General features: G+C 47.1%; 1 long non-coding RNA gene across 1 annotated transcript in view; it reads right to left on the bottom strand.

Annotated features, from left to right (window-relative positions):
* The window catches only part of LOC146036764 (uncharacterized), a 23669-nt gene extending 5784 nt beyond the window's left edge, over nucleotides 1-17885 (bottom strand). Inside the window, exons 1-2 of the long non-coding RNA XR_014460953.1 lie at nucleotides 17683-17885; nucleotides 14888-15073 (exon numbers count right to left, since the gene is read on the bottom strand). This is a non-coding gene — a long non-coding RNA (uncharacterized LOC146036764). The remainder of the gene's footprint in view (nucleotides 1-14887; nucleotides 15074-17682) is intronic.
* Between the last annotated feature and the right edge of the window lie 251 nt (nucleotides 17886-18136).

The raw sequence follows: 18136 nt of genomic DNA, 5'->3' as shown, positions 1-18136 counted from the left end.
CCCCGCCTTTTGTGCTGATCACTATATCTGAGGTGATCAGCAACTTTTTTGGGGGTACAGAGGTTTTTTTTTTTTTATATATACCTGTCAGTTGCACCAAAGGTTGTGCACCTGCTGCACCTCACTGGTAATCAGTGTCGCATCACTGATCACCTTTTTTTTTTGTGTGTGTGCTGTGGGGTCTTTTTTTAATTTTTTTTTTACACACACTGTGATTTTGTGGGTGTCCTGTGGCCGCTGTGCGCTGATCAGTGACGTACATCACTGATCATCTTTTTCGGCACAGGGTTGATCTATTTTTTTTTTTTTTTTATCAAATTCCTGTTGCCTTTGAGCGCTGTTCAGTGACAGACGTTACTGACCAACATCTGTGCTCAATTTTTGGCGCAGGACCTTTTTTTTTTTTTTTTTAACCCCTTCAATTTTTTATTTTTAACCCCTTCATTTTTTTTTTTTTTATTGGTATAAAGTATTTTTTTTTTTCTGCACCACATACACACTACACACTACATACCCCCCGGATTGAAATAAAGTTTGTACCCCCCCCTACACTATACACGTGTTGAAACATTTCACTACCAGTAACACAAAAATAAAAATGGCATCCCAAATGTCCTCCCAAATGTCCTCCCAAATGTCCTCCCAGTCATCCAGGAGAATGTATTCAGTGGAGGAGGCATATGCCATGCTTGCTTCTGACTCTGACACAGCCAGTGATGCAAGCGGGGAATTTGAAGGATTCGCCTTAAGCTCCTCTTCCTCCTCTGGTGATGAGGGACCCCCTCAAAGACGCCCCCGTAGAGCAGCTGAGACCCCCCCCCCCAATAATTGATCTCGTATGGACCCCACCACCAGACAATTTTGAGCCCCAGGTTCCTGAGTTTTTGGCCATGCCAGGAATCCAATTTGATTCCACAGGTCTCAGAGAAATTGACTTTTTCAAATTATTTTTCTCTGATGATTTTATAAATTTAATGGTGGACCAAACTAATTTATATGCCCAGCAGTTTATTGCTCAAAACCCCACGTCATCATTTGCTAGGTGGACCCCTGTAGATGCAGTAGAGATGATGACGTTTTGGGGTCTGGTGTTTCATATGGGCATAGTAAAAAAGCCAGAAATTAGGCAATATTGGAGTACAGATGTTCTGTACAGTACTCCATTTTACCGTATGGCCATGACCCGGACTCGATTTGAGACAATTCTTAAATTTATACATTACACCGATAATGCACAGTGCCCACCCAGAGATGATCCCACCTTTGACCGGCTATTCAAAGTCAGGCCGGTCATTGATCATTTCAGTGCCAAATTTGAAGAGGTGTACATCCCTGAAAAATTCATTTGTATCGACGAGTCCCTTATACATTTTAAAGGAAGGGTTAAATTCCGCCAGTACCTTCCCAGTAAGAGGGCAAGGTATGGCATAAAAATGTATAAACTGTGTGAAAGCACCTCAGGGTACACCCACAGGTTTAGGGTTTATGAAGGGAAGGATTCAAGAATTGAACCGCCAGAATGCCCCCCCTCCCTCGTAGGTGTTAGTGGAAAAATTGTCTGGGATTTAGTGCACCCCTTCCTGGATAAAGGTTATCACCTCTATGTGGATAACTTTTACACCAGCATCCCCCTGTTTAAGGCCCTTGGTTCAAGAGGTACAGCAGCTTGCGGTACTGTGCGCAAGAACCAAAGAGGCCTCCCAAAAACGCACATTGCCCAAGTAATGAGAAGGGGTGAAAGCAGGGGAATATGCAACGAAAATATGTTGTTGGTCAAATATAAGGACAAGAGGGATGTCCTTATACTGACAACAATTCACGGAGACAGTACCACCTCCGTCCCTGTACGAGGTACCAGTACCCACACCTCCAAACCTAATTGTATCCTGGATTACAATAGGTACATGGGCGGAGTTGATCTTTCAGATCAGGTACTGAAGCCGTACAGTGCCCTGCGGAAAACAAAAATCTGGTACAAGAAGGTGGCCGTGTATATCATCCAGATGGCACTGTATAACGCTTACGTGCTATTCCGTTCTACCGGCCAGAGGGGGACATTTATGCACTTTCAAGAGGAAGTCATAAAGGGCCTAATATTTGGGAACCAGCAGGCAGAGGGCCCCAGTACTTCTAGTACTGGTCCCCGTATTGTACCAGGGCAGCATTTTCCTGATGAAATCCCCTCCACTGGAAAAAAGGGCAGGACACAAAAAAGGTGCAAAGTTTGCTATAAAAAGGGAATAAGAAAGCAAACTATTTTCCAGTGTGACACTTGCCCCGACAAACCCGGCCTATGTATAAAGGAGTGTTTTAAAATATACCACACATCTATGGAATATTAGGTTCATAATTTCACCGTGCTTCGGGGGTCTTGCTAATGCCACATAGCACCCACCATTCATTCCACCAGAATCTGTGCTGCAAAATCCAAAAATAACTCCTTCCCTTCTGAGTCCTGCCATGCACCCAACTGGTACTTTTTGGTCACATGTGAGGCATTGCCGTACTTGGGAGAAATTGGGGCACATATTTTGGGGTGCTTTGTCTCCTTCATACCTTGTGAAAATTAAAAATTTTGAGCCAGAACTGCATTTTTGTGTAAAAAAATGTAATTTTTCATGTTCACTGCCCACTTGTATCCAAATTGGTGAAACCCCTGGGGGTTTGAAATGTACACTATACCCCTAGATGAATTCCCTGAGGGGTGTAGTTTGCAAAATGGGGTCACTTGTGGGGGGGTTCCACTGTATTGGTGCTTGGGGGGTCTTGCTAATGCAACATAGCACCCACCAACATTCCACCAGAATTTGTGCTGCAAAATCCAAATATCACTCCTTCCCTTCTGAGTCCTGCCACTTTTTGGTCACACATGAGGCATTGCCGTACTCGGGAGAAATTGGGGCACAGATTTTGGGGTGCTTTGTCTCCTTCATACCTTCTGAAAATGAAAAATTTTGAGCCAGAACTGCATTTTTGTGTAAAAAAATGTAATTTTTCATTTTCACTGCCCACTTGTATCAAAATTGGTGAAACCCCTGGGGGTTTGAAATGTACACTATACCCCTAGATGAATTCCCTGAGGGGTGTACTTTGCAAAATGGGGTCACTTGTGGGGGGGTTCCACTGTATTGGTGCAACATAGCACCCACCATTCATTCCACCAAAATCTGTGCTGCAAAATCCAAAAATCACTCCTTCCCTTCTGAGTCCTGCCATGCACCCAACTGGTACTTTTTGGTCACATGTGAGGCATTGCCGTACTCGGGAGAAATTGGGGCACAGATTTTGGGGTGCTTTTTCTCCTTCATACCTTCTGAAAATGAAAAATTTTGAGCCAGAACTGCATTTTTGTGTAAAAAATGTAATTTTTCATGTTCACTGCCCACTTGTATCAAAATTGGTGAAACCCCTGGGGGTTTGAAATGTACACTATACCCCTAGATGAATTCCCTGAGGGGTGTAGTTTGCAAAATGGGGTCACTTGTGGGGGGGTTCCACTGTATTGGTGCTTGGGGGGTCTTGCTAATGCGACATAGCACCCACCAAAATTCCACCAGAATCTGAGCTGCAAAATCCAAAAATCACTCCTTCCCTTCTGAGTCCTGCCATGCACCCAAATGGTATTTTTTGGTCACATGTGAGGCATTGCCGTACTCGGGAGAAATTGGGGCACAGATTTTGGGGTGCTTTGTCTCCTTCATACCTTCTGAAAATGAAAAATTTTGAGCCAGAACTGCATTTTTGTGTAAAAAAATGTAATTTTTCATTTTCACTGCCCACTTGTATCAAAATTGGTGAAACCCCTGGGGGTTTGAAATGTACACTATACCCCTAGATGAATTCCCTGAGGGGTGTACTTTGCAAAATGGGGTGACTTGTGGGGGGGTTCCACTGTATTGGTGCAACATAGCACCCACCATTCATTCCACCAAAATCTGTGCTGCAAAATCCAAAAATCACTCCTTCCGTTCTGAGTCCTGCCATGCACCCAACTGGTATTTTTTGGTCACATGTGAGGCATTGCCGTACTCGGGAGAAATTGGGGCACAGATTTTGGGGTGCTTTTTCTCCTTCATACCTTCTGAAAATGAAAAATTTTGAGCCAGAACTGCATTTTTGTGTAAAAAAATGTAATTTTTCATTTTCACTGCCCACTTGTATCAAAATTGGTGAAACCCCTGGGGGTTTGAAATGTACACTATACCCCTAGATGAATTCCCTGAGGGGTGTAGTTTGCAAAATGGGGTGACTTGTGGGGGGGTTCCACTGTATTGGTGCTTGGGGGGTCTTGCTAATGCGACATAGCACCCACCAAAATTCCACCAGAATCTGAGCTGCAAAATCCAAAAATCACTCCTTCCGTTCTGAGTCCTGCCATGCACCCAACTGGTATTTTTTGGTCACATGTGAGGCATTGCCGTACTCGGGAGAAATTGGGGCACAGATTTTGGGGTGCTTTTTCTCCTTCATACCTTCTGAAAATGAAAAATTTTGAGCCAGAACTGCATTTTTGTGTAAAAAAATGTAATTTTTCATTTTCACTGCCCACTTGTATCAAAATTGGTGAAACCCCTGGGGGTTTGAAATGTACACTATACCCCTAGATGAATTCCCTGAGGGGTGTAGTTTTCAAAATGGGGTGACTTGTGGGGGGGTTCCACTGTATTGGTGCTTGGGGGGTCTTGCTAATGCGACATAGCACCCACCAAAATTCCACCAGAATCTGAGCTGCAAAATCCAAAAATCACTCCTTCCGTTCTGAGTCCTGCCATGCACCCAACTGGTATTTTTTGGTCACATGTGAGGCATTGCCGTACTCGGGAGAAATTGGGGCACAGATTTTGGGGTGCTTTTTCACCTTCATACCTTCTGAAAATGAAAAATTTCGAGCCAGAACTGCATTTTTGTGTAAAAAATGTAATTTTTCATTTTCACTGCCCACTTGTATCAAAATTGGTGAAACCCCTGGGGGTTTGAAATGTACACTATACCCCTAGATGAATTCCCTGAGGGGTGTAGTTTTCAAAATGGGGTGACTTGTGGGGGGGTTCCACTGTATTGGTGCTTGGGGGGTCTTGCTAATGCGACATAGCACCCACCAAAATTCCACCAGAATCTGAGCCGCAAAATCCAAAAATCACTCCTTCCGTTCTGAGTCCTGCCATGCACCCAACTGGTATTTTTTGGTCACATGTGAGGCATTTCCGTACTCGGGAGAAATTGGGGCACATATTTTGGGGTGCTTTTTCTCCTTCATACCTTCTGAAAATGAAAAATTTTGAGCCAGAACTGCATTTTTGTGTAAAAAAATGTAATTTTTCATTTTCACTGCCCACTTGTACCACAATTGGTGAAACCCCTGGGGGTTTGAAATGTACACTATACCCCTAGATGAATTCCCTGAGGGGTGTACTTTGCAAAATGGGGTGACTTGTGGGGGGGTTCCACTGTATTGGTGCAACATAGCACCCACCATTCATTCCACCAGAATCTGTGCTGCAAAATCCAAAAATCACTCCTTCCCTTCTGAGTCCTGCCATGCACCCAACTGGTATTTTTTGGTCACATGTGAGGCATTGCCGTACTCGGGAGAAATTGGGGCACAGATTTTGGGGTGCTTTTTCTCCTTCATACCTTCTGAAAATGAAAAATTTTGAGCCAGAACTGCATTTTTGTGTAAAAAAATGTAATTTTTCATTTTCACTGCCCACTTGTATCAAAATTGGTGAAACCCCTGGGGGTTTGAAATGTACACTATACCCCTAGATGAATTCCCTGAGGGGTGTAGTTTGCAAAATGGGGTCACTTGTGGGGGGGGTTCCACTGTATTGGTGCTTTGGGGGTCTTGCTAATGCGACATAGCACCCACCAAAATTCCACCAGAATCTGAGCTGCAAAATCCAAAAATCACTCCTTCCCTTCTGAGTCCTGCCATGCACCCAACTGGTATTTTTTGGTCACATGTGAGGCATTGCCGTACTCGGGAGAAATTGGGGCACAGATTTTGGGGTGCTTTGTCTCCTTCATACCTTCTGAAAATGACAAATTTGGAGCCAGAACTGCATTTTTGTGTAAAAAAAATAATTTTTCATTTTCACTGCCCAGTTGTACCACAATTGGTGAAACCCCTGGGGGTTTGAAATGTACACTATACCCCTAGATGAATTCCCTGAGGGGTGTAGTTTGCAAAATGGGGTCACTTGTGGGGGGGTTCCTAACTTTTAGCATCTTATGGTGCCTAGAAACCTACATGGTGCCTAAAAAATAATCTCATAAAAAGGAGGCTCCAAAATCAAGTAGGTGCTCCTTCTATTATGAAGCCTGTGGTTTGGTCACCGTGCACACTAGGGCCACATATAGGATATTTATGAAAACAAAAGAATTGGGGGAATCAATTTTTAGTCACATTTCTCTAGTAAAATGTACTGTGTTCCTTAGAAAAATGTATTAAAATTGCAAATCTGCAAAAAAAAAGAAATTTTGAAATTTCACCTACACTTTGTTTTAATTCCTGTGAAACACCTAAAGGGTTAACAAACTTCCAAAATGCTGTTTTGAATACTGTGAGGGGTGCAGTTTTTGAAATGGCATCATTTATGGGGGTGTCTCACATACAAGTCCCTTAAAGTCACATCAGAACTGAACTGGTCCCTAAAAAAATCAGTGTTTGAAATTTTCTTGAAAATTTGAGAATTTGCTATTCATATTGTAAGCCTCCTAGTGTCCCAAAAAATTAAAAGGAAGTTGAAATAATGATGTCAACATAAAGTAGACATATGGTCTATGTTAGTTATTCACTATTTTGAGTGGTAAGATTATTTGTCTCACAAGCAGAAAATTTAACATTTTGCAAATCGCTAAATTTTCCATTTTTTCACGATATTTTGGTATTTTTCACAAAAAAACACAGACTGTATCGACCCAAATTTACCACTAATTTGAAGTACAATGTGTCACGAAAAAACAATAAGTAAAAGCAAAAAAAAGTTATCCCCACTTAAGTGAGACATGTCAGATTTGAAAAAAAGGGCTCTGTCAGGAACGCAAAAACTGGCTCTGTCAGGAAGGGGTTAAACAAAACAATACACACCCCCTTCCAAATCATATGCTCTCTATTTAACACTTTTCACCTATCACTCAAGTTGCAATACAGGCCATCTTTCATAAAACTCTAACCATATTTCTCACAATACAAACATTAACAAATGAAGGGGGCGCAGCCCCTTACGACGGTGTGAAGAGCGCCCGTAGGGCGCGATGAATCACCTAAATATATATATATATATATATATATATATATATATATATATATATATATATATATATATATATATATATATATATATATATATATATATATATATATATATATATATATATATATATATATATATATAGACAGACCATGAGTCTAGGCTGCACACACAGGTCAATGACAGGAGTGCTGAAGCTCACAAAAATGGTAAAGATACAAAAATGCTTTAGAGAGCCAGCAACATCAGAAAAAAGAACATTTTATTAGGCATATAAAGTGCATATCGGACAATGTAGCAAAAAAGACTTTAAAAGTAAAGGAGGACACGTCTACTTAGCATGAGAGTGATAAGGCATATTCACCACGTAAGTCCTCCCCCAACCAGTCATGACACCCGACAGGCTGTTTCGGTGCTCACTGCACCTTAGTCATGGCCCATGAAATAAATGTGGCCCTCACCAGCCCTCATTAATCGCTACATTACCCATCTTGTCAGTCCAGAGTCGGGTGTCTCCCGAGCATCAGGGCCAGCCTCTGTTGTTTCGGCTTGTTCAGCGAGGTGACAGTCTGCGTCAGCAGCCGAGGTAAAGTCTTTAACCTTATCCCCCTCGAATATTCTCAATCTGGCCGGGTAGAGTAATGCAAATTTCTTCTTTGCGTTGAATAATTTCGTACATACTGGTGCGAACTCCTTGCAGGCCCTAGTGACCTCCGCAGAGTAGTCCTGGAATATGAATATTTTGGCGTCATTCCATTTCAGGTCTCGGTGTCTCCTGGAAGCCGACCATATAGCGTCTTTATGTAGGTAGTTTAGGCATCGAAATATCACGACCCTCGGTCTATTTCCCCTTGTGGTGCGCGTCGGGCCCAGGCGATGTGCTCTTTCGACCACCATGTCGCTGCATTGATCTGAAATCTGTAACATCTCAGGCAGGGAAATTTGTAGAAATTTGTATAGGTCAGGGCCCCTTATGGTTTCATCTAGTCCCACAATCCTCAGGTTGTTCCTTCTCGATCTGTTTTCAAGATCGTCAATCTTATTTTGCAGCTCATAACAGGTTTGCTGGAGGCTGGAAGAGGAGCCCTTGTGCGGTCACGTCTTGAAAAAGTTCTCCTACCCTGCATTCAGTGGTATGTTGCATGTGGGCTACTTGTTTCAACTGGGCTGTGACATCCTTAATGGCTGTGTTAAATTTGGCTGCCTGAGCCTCCATCAGGGGACCCATAGTCTCTTGTATAGCCTTTACAACCTCAGAATATGTGACAGGGGGTCCTTCTTGGGTATCAGGGGTTTGGGAAAACAGTACCTGAGAGGCTGTGTCTCCTGTCTTGTCACGTGTGGCGGCCATCTTGGATCTGGATTGTGACTGTGATCTGGAGCTGGATTTGGCCCTCTTTTCTTCTGGCTTTTGTGACCTCCTCGGCATCTGTGGAGAGAGAAATCTCTCCATCCACCGCCAGAGGTGGGTGTATGGATACTGTATAGGCCGGGTTTTGTGCCCCGCTGTGTCCTGTCTAGCAGGCTCTGCCCTAGGCTATGTCTGGGCTCCAAAAGTGTTCTGTCCCCAATGCGAGGTGCTGCAGCGTCCTCTGTCACAAGCTTGCGGCCCTGATCATACTGTCGGTTATTCCGGTGGGGTCGGGCAGGTCACTAAGGCTGATAGATGCCACAGGTAGGCGGCCTGCGGCTGTCTGGCTTAGCCCCCGTGCGCTGGGACCAGGGATGTGGGATGCGCCTGGCGTCTGATGTCCGGCGTGGTGTGGTGCAGCCGGTCTCCAGAGCGCGTGTTGTGTCTGCGACAGCCGTGCCCTGTACTCGGCGGGACCGTCTCCGCTAGTCTGGGGGCCAGGTGGAGGGCTCCAGGCGGCTCAGGTAGGCGGCCTGTGTCAGTTTGGCTGGGTTTCTGTGCGGTGAGACTGGGGTTGCAGGATTCGCCCGGTGTCTAGCGTGGGGCGGCTTGTCGCGGCTCGCCGCGGCACCCCAGAGCGCGTGTGACGGCCGCGATCGCGCAGCACTCTGCTCGGCAGCTTCTTCTCTGCTAGCCCTAGGGCTAGGTGGAGGGCTTCAGGGTTGCTCGGGGGGAGCAGGGGGGTGGTTGGTACCGGGGATGCAGCGGAGGTATCGCTAGCCGCGGCCGCTCATATCGGGACCGGAACCGGAAGTCCCGCTGTGTGCTTCTATTGCTATTATGATTACCTTGCCGCTATAACTTTGTGTTTTAAGAGCACCATCTTGCTTATTTCAGAACACCTCCGTGTGTTAGCATTAGATGTCTGAATTGAATGATCTGCAAATGTTGCCTACTGTCTATTGTTGAACCAATTGATTCTTGCAGTGCCGATATTTTAATACTGTAAAAAGCATACGTTAAAAAGCAAACCTAACTCCTTTTGCTTTTCCCCATGCGGTCATATGTGTCTAACACGCTGTCACTGATAACCTGCTGAGTGCTATATAAAATTCCTCCGCTAACGCTTCTGCACACACTGGGAGATTAACTAATTGACACAATCTCCCAACCCATTAACTATGTGGATCATTAGTTTAATCACAGTCCACTTGAATCATTCACACACTTTGCTCCCACCTAGATACTTAATTCACTATATAGGTCCGCTGTCACTTCTGCACACCAGCCGTCTTGTAAACATCAAGCGGCATCAGCAATACAATACAGGCGTCACAGGGATTCCCCGAATGACGTGCCCAGGCCAGCCCCTTGTTACTAAGCAACATGACGCTCTCAGCACCGTGCGTGGTGCTGAGTGACAGCGCCAATTTGAATTCTAAGGCGGGTCTGGCGCCTTTTTCTTGTTAAATACTGCCTGTTTTTGCTGATGTACTGTACCCCTGAGGAAAACTGGTTAGAGCCCAGTTGAAACAGACTGTCGGGTCTGTTTGATGTTTGTTAAGATGTTTGCCAGGCTGTAAATATTCTTTAATACATTCAACCTTCTTCTACCTTTAAAACGAGTGCTGGTCTGTCTTCTTCCCTTCTGCAAGGTTGGGTAAGTGCTGTCTTTATCAATTGCTATTTTGGACCCTGCACCACAGTTGCCTTATGTTCCATGAGTGCCGTTTTGGAAACCCCAGATAGAGATATATATATATATATATATATATATATATATATATATATATATATATATATATATATATATATATATATATATATATATATATATATATATATATATATAATGTCCCAATAGAAGCAGCACATCCGCCAAGGAAAAAATACTTTAAAGGGTGCTCAGCCAGAAGACCTATGTTTCGAGGCACTTTATTGCCTCATCCTCAGATCAAAAAACATGATACAAAACACAATATTTTACTCACAACCCATCACCCGTGTTCACTCCCGGCGCAGGAGCAGCAGCCGGCATCTCCCGCCTCCCACGTCACTGAGCGTCGCACGTCACTGAGCGTCATCCTGCGTCACTCCGCTCAGGCTCAGACGCGGCCAGATGTAATAATATGCAAGAACATACTCAAAAGAAATGGAAATAAATCTCAATGGCCAGTATAAATAGAGCAATGGATATTGACTAACAAATGACAATACTATTACTGTATAAATAACTCCCTATTATAAATAGCTATGGAGGCCCAAGTACTCGTTGAGTCCTCTGGGAGATAAAGGGACACACACCGCAAATACATTAAAAATGCCATTGAAAGTGGTTCTAGTGACCAACCAGTGGCACGCCACTTTCAAAAGGCACGACATAGTGTAGCATCCTTACGATTCATTCTGATCGCCGCATCAATCCGAGGGGGTGACAGATCACTCAGATTGATGCAATGTGAGTCGGGTTGGATTTACAGGCTGGGCACTTTATCTCCCAGAGGACTCAACGAGTACTTGGGCCTCCATAGCTTTTTATAATAGGGAGTTATTTATACAGTAATAGTATTGTCATTTGCTAGTCAATATCCATTGCTCTATTTATACCGCCCATTGAGATTTATTTCCGTTTCTTTTGAGTATGTTCTTGCATATTATTATTCTCAGACTGCCGTTATTGAGCCAATTGTTTTTAAATGTATCAGTTTTTCTTTTTGCATATTCACTTGTATTAATGCATTGTGGTGGTTCTGTTTTGTTTACAGATCTCCTTGGCAACGGAGCCGCCGGGACGTCTGGCCGCGTCTGAGCCTGAGCGGAGTGACGCAGGGTGACGCTCAGTGACGTGGGAGGCGGGAGACGCCGGCTGCTGCTCCCGCGCCGGGAGTGAACACGGATCTCCAACCTCCGGATTTTAAGCATATATAGAAAATAAATGGGAGGAGGCGCGCATGTGAGTATAAAGTATAGCAATTTTACTAATTCATAAAAGCTCACGTACACAGAGGTTTAAAACAATCTGTATGGTATCACCAGCGTCCGTCATCGGCACACTAAGGCTTCCCCAGCACGGCGGCTTCTGCGGTTGTAGTTAGCAGGACAGCATGGACTCTGCACCGACAAGCTCCGTCACGCCAAGGGATGGGACCACTGGTTCAGCGTCAACAAAAACACCCTCCAGGGGAAGCCGCCGTGCTGGGGAAGCCCTAGTGTGCCGATGACGGACGCTGGTGATACCATACAGATTGTTTAAACCTCTGTGTACGTGAGCTTTTATGAATTAGTAAAATTGGTATACTTTATACGCGCCTCCTCCCTTTTCTATTATATATTTATGTATAAACAATAGACAGCACCCACGGAGACGTAAATAAATCAAGGACACTGCAGCTGTGATCAAACATCATCCATCCTGATGACGATGCAATAAAGCATCGAAAACGTTTGATCACCCCTTTAGTGACAACGGCGGCCGGGCCCGCCCCTTTTCGCGACGGCGCAGCCCAGGCACGCCCCTTTTGTGACGTCGGCTGCCCGGGACAGCCCACAACTGTGACGTCGGCGGGCCCGGTCTGCCCCCCTTGCGCTGCCCCCGTGCAGCGGCGCCCTTCTTGCCCTCATTTCTAGAGGGAACATTACTTTTAGTGCTGTCTAAACTTTTGCGCTAGTTTTTTCTGCTCCTCGCAGCTATGAGGGATGCGGGACCATTTGTCTACAACAAGAAGATAGACAGCCATTAGGTCGAAACCATTAGTTAGACAACTCAGTAGGTCGACATGCCATTAGGTCGACATGTCATTAGGTCGACATGCCATTAGGTCGACAGTCAAAAGGTCGACATGGGGTTTTTCACTGTTTTTGACCCAAATGTCGACACAGTCGACATGGACACAGTTTGAAGTGAACCGCAGCCCCTCGCTTCGGGCACGGTGCCTCGCTGCGCTCGGCACACTATTTTATTCTCACACCTCGCACTAGTGGATGGTAGGGCATGAAATGCCGCCTGCCGGCACATGTCGGCTCAAAAACAGTGAAAACCCCATGTCGACCTTTTGACTGTCGAATTACACACTGTCGACCTAATGACAGTGTCGACCTAATGGCATGTCAACCTAATAAAATGTCGACCTAATAGTATGTCGACCTAATGGCATGTCGACCTATTGAGTTGTCAAACTAATGGTGTCGACCTAATGGCATGTCAACCTAATAAAATGTCGACCTAATGGTATGTCGACCTAATGGCATGTCGACCTCTTGAGTTGTCAAACTAATGGTGTCGACCTAATGGCTGTCTATCTTCTTGTTGTAGACAAATAGTCCAGATACCAGCTATGAGCCACACATTGCCACTGCTCATGTGTGGTCAGAGAGTGCAGAGGAGAGGGAGATGGTGAGCTTGAGCGCAGGGGAGAGGGAAATAGCAAGCGAGAGCACAGGGGAGAGGGAAAGAACTCAGGGGAGATAGCGAGTGAGCACCCAAGGGAAAGAGCGTGCACAAAGGAGAGTGTGCATGGGGAGAGAGCACAGCTGAGAGAGGGAAAGATAGCGTTACAGAGCACAGGAGAGAGGTAAATAGCAAGCAAGAGCACAGGGGAAAGGGCAGGAAGTCAGGGGAGTTAGCGAGAGCACCCAAGTTGGAGAGAGTACACAAGGGACAGAGTGAGCAGGGAGAGAGCACAGGGGAGAGATAGCGAGGGAGAGAGCACAGAGAAGAGAGGGAAAAATAGCAAGAGAGCGCAGGGGAGAGATAGTGAACAGGAGAGAGAGCATAGTGAAATAGCGAGAGAGTGCACGGGGAGAGAGTGCATGAGAGAGATAGCGAGGAAAAATGGAGAGATAAAGCACATGTGGGAGAGAGAGAGCACACAGGAGAGAGACAGAGAGAGTGCAGGGGAGAGAGAGATAGCGAAAGAGAGTGCAGGGGATAGGGAGATAAGAGACAGCGCATGGAAGGATGAGATAATGAGAGATCACAGGGGAGAGCACAGGGGAGAGAGGGCACAGGGGAGAGGGAGATAGCGAGAGGGCAGGGGAGAAAAAAATAGAGAGCGCCAGGGGCGTAACTACATCTTTGTGGGCCCCATAGCAAAATCTTGAAAGCCCCCCCCCCCCCTCCCACCATTGTCACTACAAGGGGAAAGAGAGAGGGAGAGAGTGCTTCATGGAAAAAAAGAGGGAATTACAGAGTAGCAAGAGAGAAAAGGTGACAGACCGAGAAAGGGGGATGAGAGCAAGAGAGAATGTCAGGGAGGGAGGAAGGGAGAGTGAGAAAAGGTAGCAAGAGGGTTAGAGCATCAGGGAGAGGATGTCACTAAGAGAAATGTGGAGAGATAGGGAGAGAGGGGGAGATTCTCTAAACTAAAAATGCAGTAAAAACCCCGTTATCTGGGTTTTTACCGCATTTTAGGATGCTCTAATCATCCCCCGCCGGGTTACCGCGCCTGGGGGGCATCACCAGAAAAATCTGGCGATGCCCCATAGAAGCCTATGGGCTTCTACCGCAACCCACCGCCGCCCCGCACTGACCCCCCGCTGCCCCGCACCGACCCACCGCCGCCCCGCACTGACCCACCGCCGCCCCGCACCGACCCACCCTCACCTGTGTCCGGGAGGGAGGGGGGAGCCGCCAGGACCCGCTGGGACCCTGCGACTCTCACCGCAACGGACAGCTCTTAACGCAAGAGCTGTCCTTTGCCATAATTATCGCATATGTTAGAACATATGCGATAATTATGTATGCAATGGGTGGCGAAGGGGGGCGGAGCTGGGCCGCGATTGTTAGAGAATCTCCCCCAGAGAGAGATAGTGACAGTAAAGAAGAGAGGGGAGGAAAAAGAGAGGGGGAAGCATGGGGAGGAGAGAGAGAGACTAGGGAAGAGAGACGGATGGGGAGTAAGGGAGAGGGTTGAAAGAAGCGGGCAGTGGGAAAGAGAGCTGGGGGAAAGACAGAGATAGAGGAGTGTGAGTGTGGGAGATACAGCAGGAGAGAAAGAGAAGGGGGCAGGGGTGACAGCAAAAAATAGAGTAGAGAGATGGGAGAGAAAATAGAGAGGGAGAGAAAGTGAGAGAAAAAAGATGACAGGGGAGGGTTTCAGTGAGTAAAAGACAGTGGCAGAGAGCTAGACAGAGTAAAAAAAAAAGAGATGAGATGGGAGATAGACGGGGAAGCAGGGGTTTGAAAGGCTTCAGACATGCATTACTTTGTACCTCCTAAACCCCCCCAGTACAGGTTTTATTGTGTGTGTGTGTGTGTGTGTGTGTGTTACTGTCTACCTCTTACCTGTCCTGAAGCAGTGGTGACAGGTCTTTAGTTCAGGGTCAAGTGCAGGGTCGCCACAGCCGGGTATTCCGCCTCGCAAGCGCCGGTGGGAGCGGTGACATGGGGCCTCGGTAGCGTCGCTGTCCTGAAGAGCTTGGGACTTCAGCAGCGCCGCTGATGGGGGACCATACGCCGTCAGTGGTGCCACTAACCAGGAAAACATGTAATATTTCAGCACAGCTGACCGGGATCATAGGACCAATGAGGATAGTGAGAGAAAGCACAGGGGAGAGAGCGATAGAGAGTGCAGGGGAGATAGTAAGAGAGAACACAGGGGAGAGAGAGAGATAGCGAACACAGGGGAGAGAGAGAGGCTGCAGGGGAGATAAGGAGGGGGACAGCAGGGGGGGGGGGTAGTGACAGAGAGAACACAGGGGAGAGAGAGAGGCTGCAGGGGAGATATGGAGGGGGAGATAGTGAAAGAGAGAACACAGGGGAGAGAGAGAGGCTGCAGGGGAGATAGGGAGGGGGACAGCAGGGGAGGGGGGGATAGTGAACGAGAGAACACAGGGGAGAGAGAGAGATAGCGAACACAGGGGAGAGAGAGAGGCTGCAGGGAAGATAGGGAGGGTGACAGCAGGGGGGGGGATAGTGACAGAGAACACAGGGGAGAGAGAGAGAGGCTGCAGGGGAGATAGGGAGGGGGACAGCAGGGGAGGGGGAGATAGTGAAAGAAAACGCAGGGCAGAGGGAGAGAGAGAGAGAGAGAGAGAGAGAGAGAGAGAGAGAGAGAGAGAGAGAGAGAGAGAGGGGGACAGCAGGGGAGGGGGAGATAGTGAAAGAAAACGCAGGGCAGAGGGAGAGAGAGAGAGAGAGAGAGAGAGAGAGAGAGAGAGAGAGAGAGAGAGAGAGAGAGAGAGAGAGAGAGAGAGAGGGGGACAGCAGGGGAGGGGGAGATAGTGAAAGAAAACGCAGGGCAGAGGGAGAGAGAGAGAGAGAGAGAGAGAGAGAGAGAGAGAGAGAGAGAGAGAGAGAGAGAGAGAGAGAGAGAGAGAGAGAGAGAGAGAGAGAGATACCGCAGGGGAGTTATTGAGAGAGACAGCATAGGAAAGTGGTTCCCAACCCTGGTCCTCAAGTACCCCCAACAGTGCACGTTTTCCAGGTAACCCGGCAGGTGCACAGATTATTCAGGCACATTTTAAAAGATCCACAGGTGGAGCTAATTATATCACCTGTGATTCTGTGTGGAGACCTGGAAAACCTGCACTGTTGGGGGTACTTGAGGACAAGGGTTGGGAACCACTGGCATAGGACATGGTGAGAGAGAAAGTCTGGGAGAGACTAAGAGAGGCCACATAGGAGTTAATGAGAGAGACAGCAGGGGAGATTGTGACTGAGACAGAAGGGAAGAGGAGGAGAGTGAAAGAGACAGTAGGGGAGAGTGAGAGACCGCAGGGGAGACATTGAAAGAAACAGCAACAGATGAGAGCTAGACTGCAGGGGTCAGGGAGTACCTCTGTGTTATGCTCTGCTCTGTTGTTTATGTCAGATCCAGCCTTGCCTTATCCCTCCTGGCTGCTGGGGAAACAGGGATGCTGCCCATACACGTGCCGATGCGGGCTGTGCAATCTGTGCTTTGAGGTGCGCGCTCCCGCGGCACCTCATCGCAGAGTACAAAAAGTATGTGCTGCACATACTTTTTGTACTTGGTTTTCATCGTATTGCATGCACAACGCATGCGATGCGATGCGTGCTATTTAAGCCCACAACGCACGCCCCGCATCGGGACGTGTATGGGCAGCTGGAGGACCAGGAACATAAGAAGACGAGAGGAAAAGAGTTGAATAGTTGGGGGGCGGGTCTTCCTGTGAGCTCGGGGCCTCGGGCAGGAAGCTGATCCAGTGTATGGGGGGGGGGGGGGGGGGGTGTTTGATGAGTCACTGTGCTAGTGTACTGTGCTGCTGCTGGCCCTCTTATGTGCAGACTGTCAGCCCAGGCCAGCTGAGCTCTGATACACAGAGCTAAGAACAGCAGCACACAAGCAGTCTCCATCACATTGTGATAGGGTTATCACCTTTGTGTTGAGCAATTCCCGGACAGTGACCCGCCCCTTGACACACCCACAGCCCACCCATTGACCCCCCCCCCAGTCCCGCCCCTTGACCCGCCTTATGTTGTTGTTGTTTTTTACATTTGCTTCAAATATATTCTTGATTTTACACATGGTAATGCCAGATACACGTTACGTCACGTCACACACTGTAATGCCCATCACACGTTATGCCACACACTGATGCCCATTATACATTATGGCACACACCATGATGCCTATTACACGTTATGCCATGAGTGGACGATTACAAAAAAATAGGGACAAAATGGACAATGCGTGCCTAAGGCGCGCACCAAAAATTGACACCATAATGCCTATTACATGTCACACATCCATATTATACCACATGCCATAGTGCCTATTAGACGTTATGCCAGGGCTCAACAATTTTTCTTAAAAGTACAACAGTGACCGTGTGCACCAGAGGCCATAATGCCCATTAAGAGTTATGCCAGGGCTCAACAAATTTTTAAACCAAGGACAACAGGGACAGTGCGCGCCAAAGGCGCACACCAAAAAACACACCAGAATGCCTATTATACGTCCCACACAACCATTACATAAGTATACTACATGCCCATTACACATTATGCCAAACACTCTAATGCCCATTACACGTTATCCCAAACACAACGTAATGCCCATTACATATACCACACACCGTAATGGCTATTACATATTATGCCATATAAATACAGACTACCTCCATGTTGCTTGCTTGGGGTTTCTTGCTCGATGCCAGGGCCTTTATGCTCGATGCCACGGGGGAGTGCAAATGTCTGTTGCTAAGGTGGAGGGCAAATGCTCATTGACAAGGGTGAGGGCAAATGCCTGTTGCCACAGTGGAGGGTAAATGCTCGTTGCCAAGGGGGACGGCAAATGCTAGTGGCCACAGTAGTAAATTTAGAGTAGATGCTGTGTTGGCTGGGCCTGGAAAATTGGCTGGGGAGCTGGGCACAGTGACATTGCCCAGCAGGTGACCTGGGCGTGCAGAAGGGAACTACCTGGGGTCCTGGACTGGTGACAGTGGGACAGCCGGCGCTGACTGGGCCTGGGAGATTGGTTGGGCCTGGGAGAGATTGGCTGGGCTGGGGGACTGGGACAGGGCACAGTGACGTCACATCGCCCAGCAGGTGACCTGGTCCTTGTCTGGGCGC

This window comes from Crinia signifera, chromosome 9 (assembly GCF_055691185.1).
Source record: "Crinia signifera chromosome 9, ASM5569118v1, whole genome shotgun sequence".
Lineage (NCBI taxonomy): Eukaryota > Metazoa > Chordata > Amphibia > Anura > Myobatrachidae > Crinia > Crinia signifera.
Note: the sequence above shows the minus strand (reverse complement) of the source record. Positions and strands in the feature narration are given on the sequence as shown.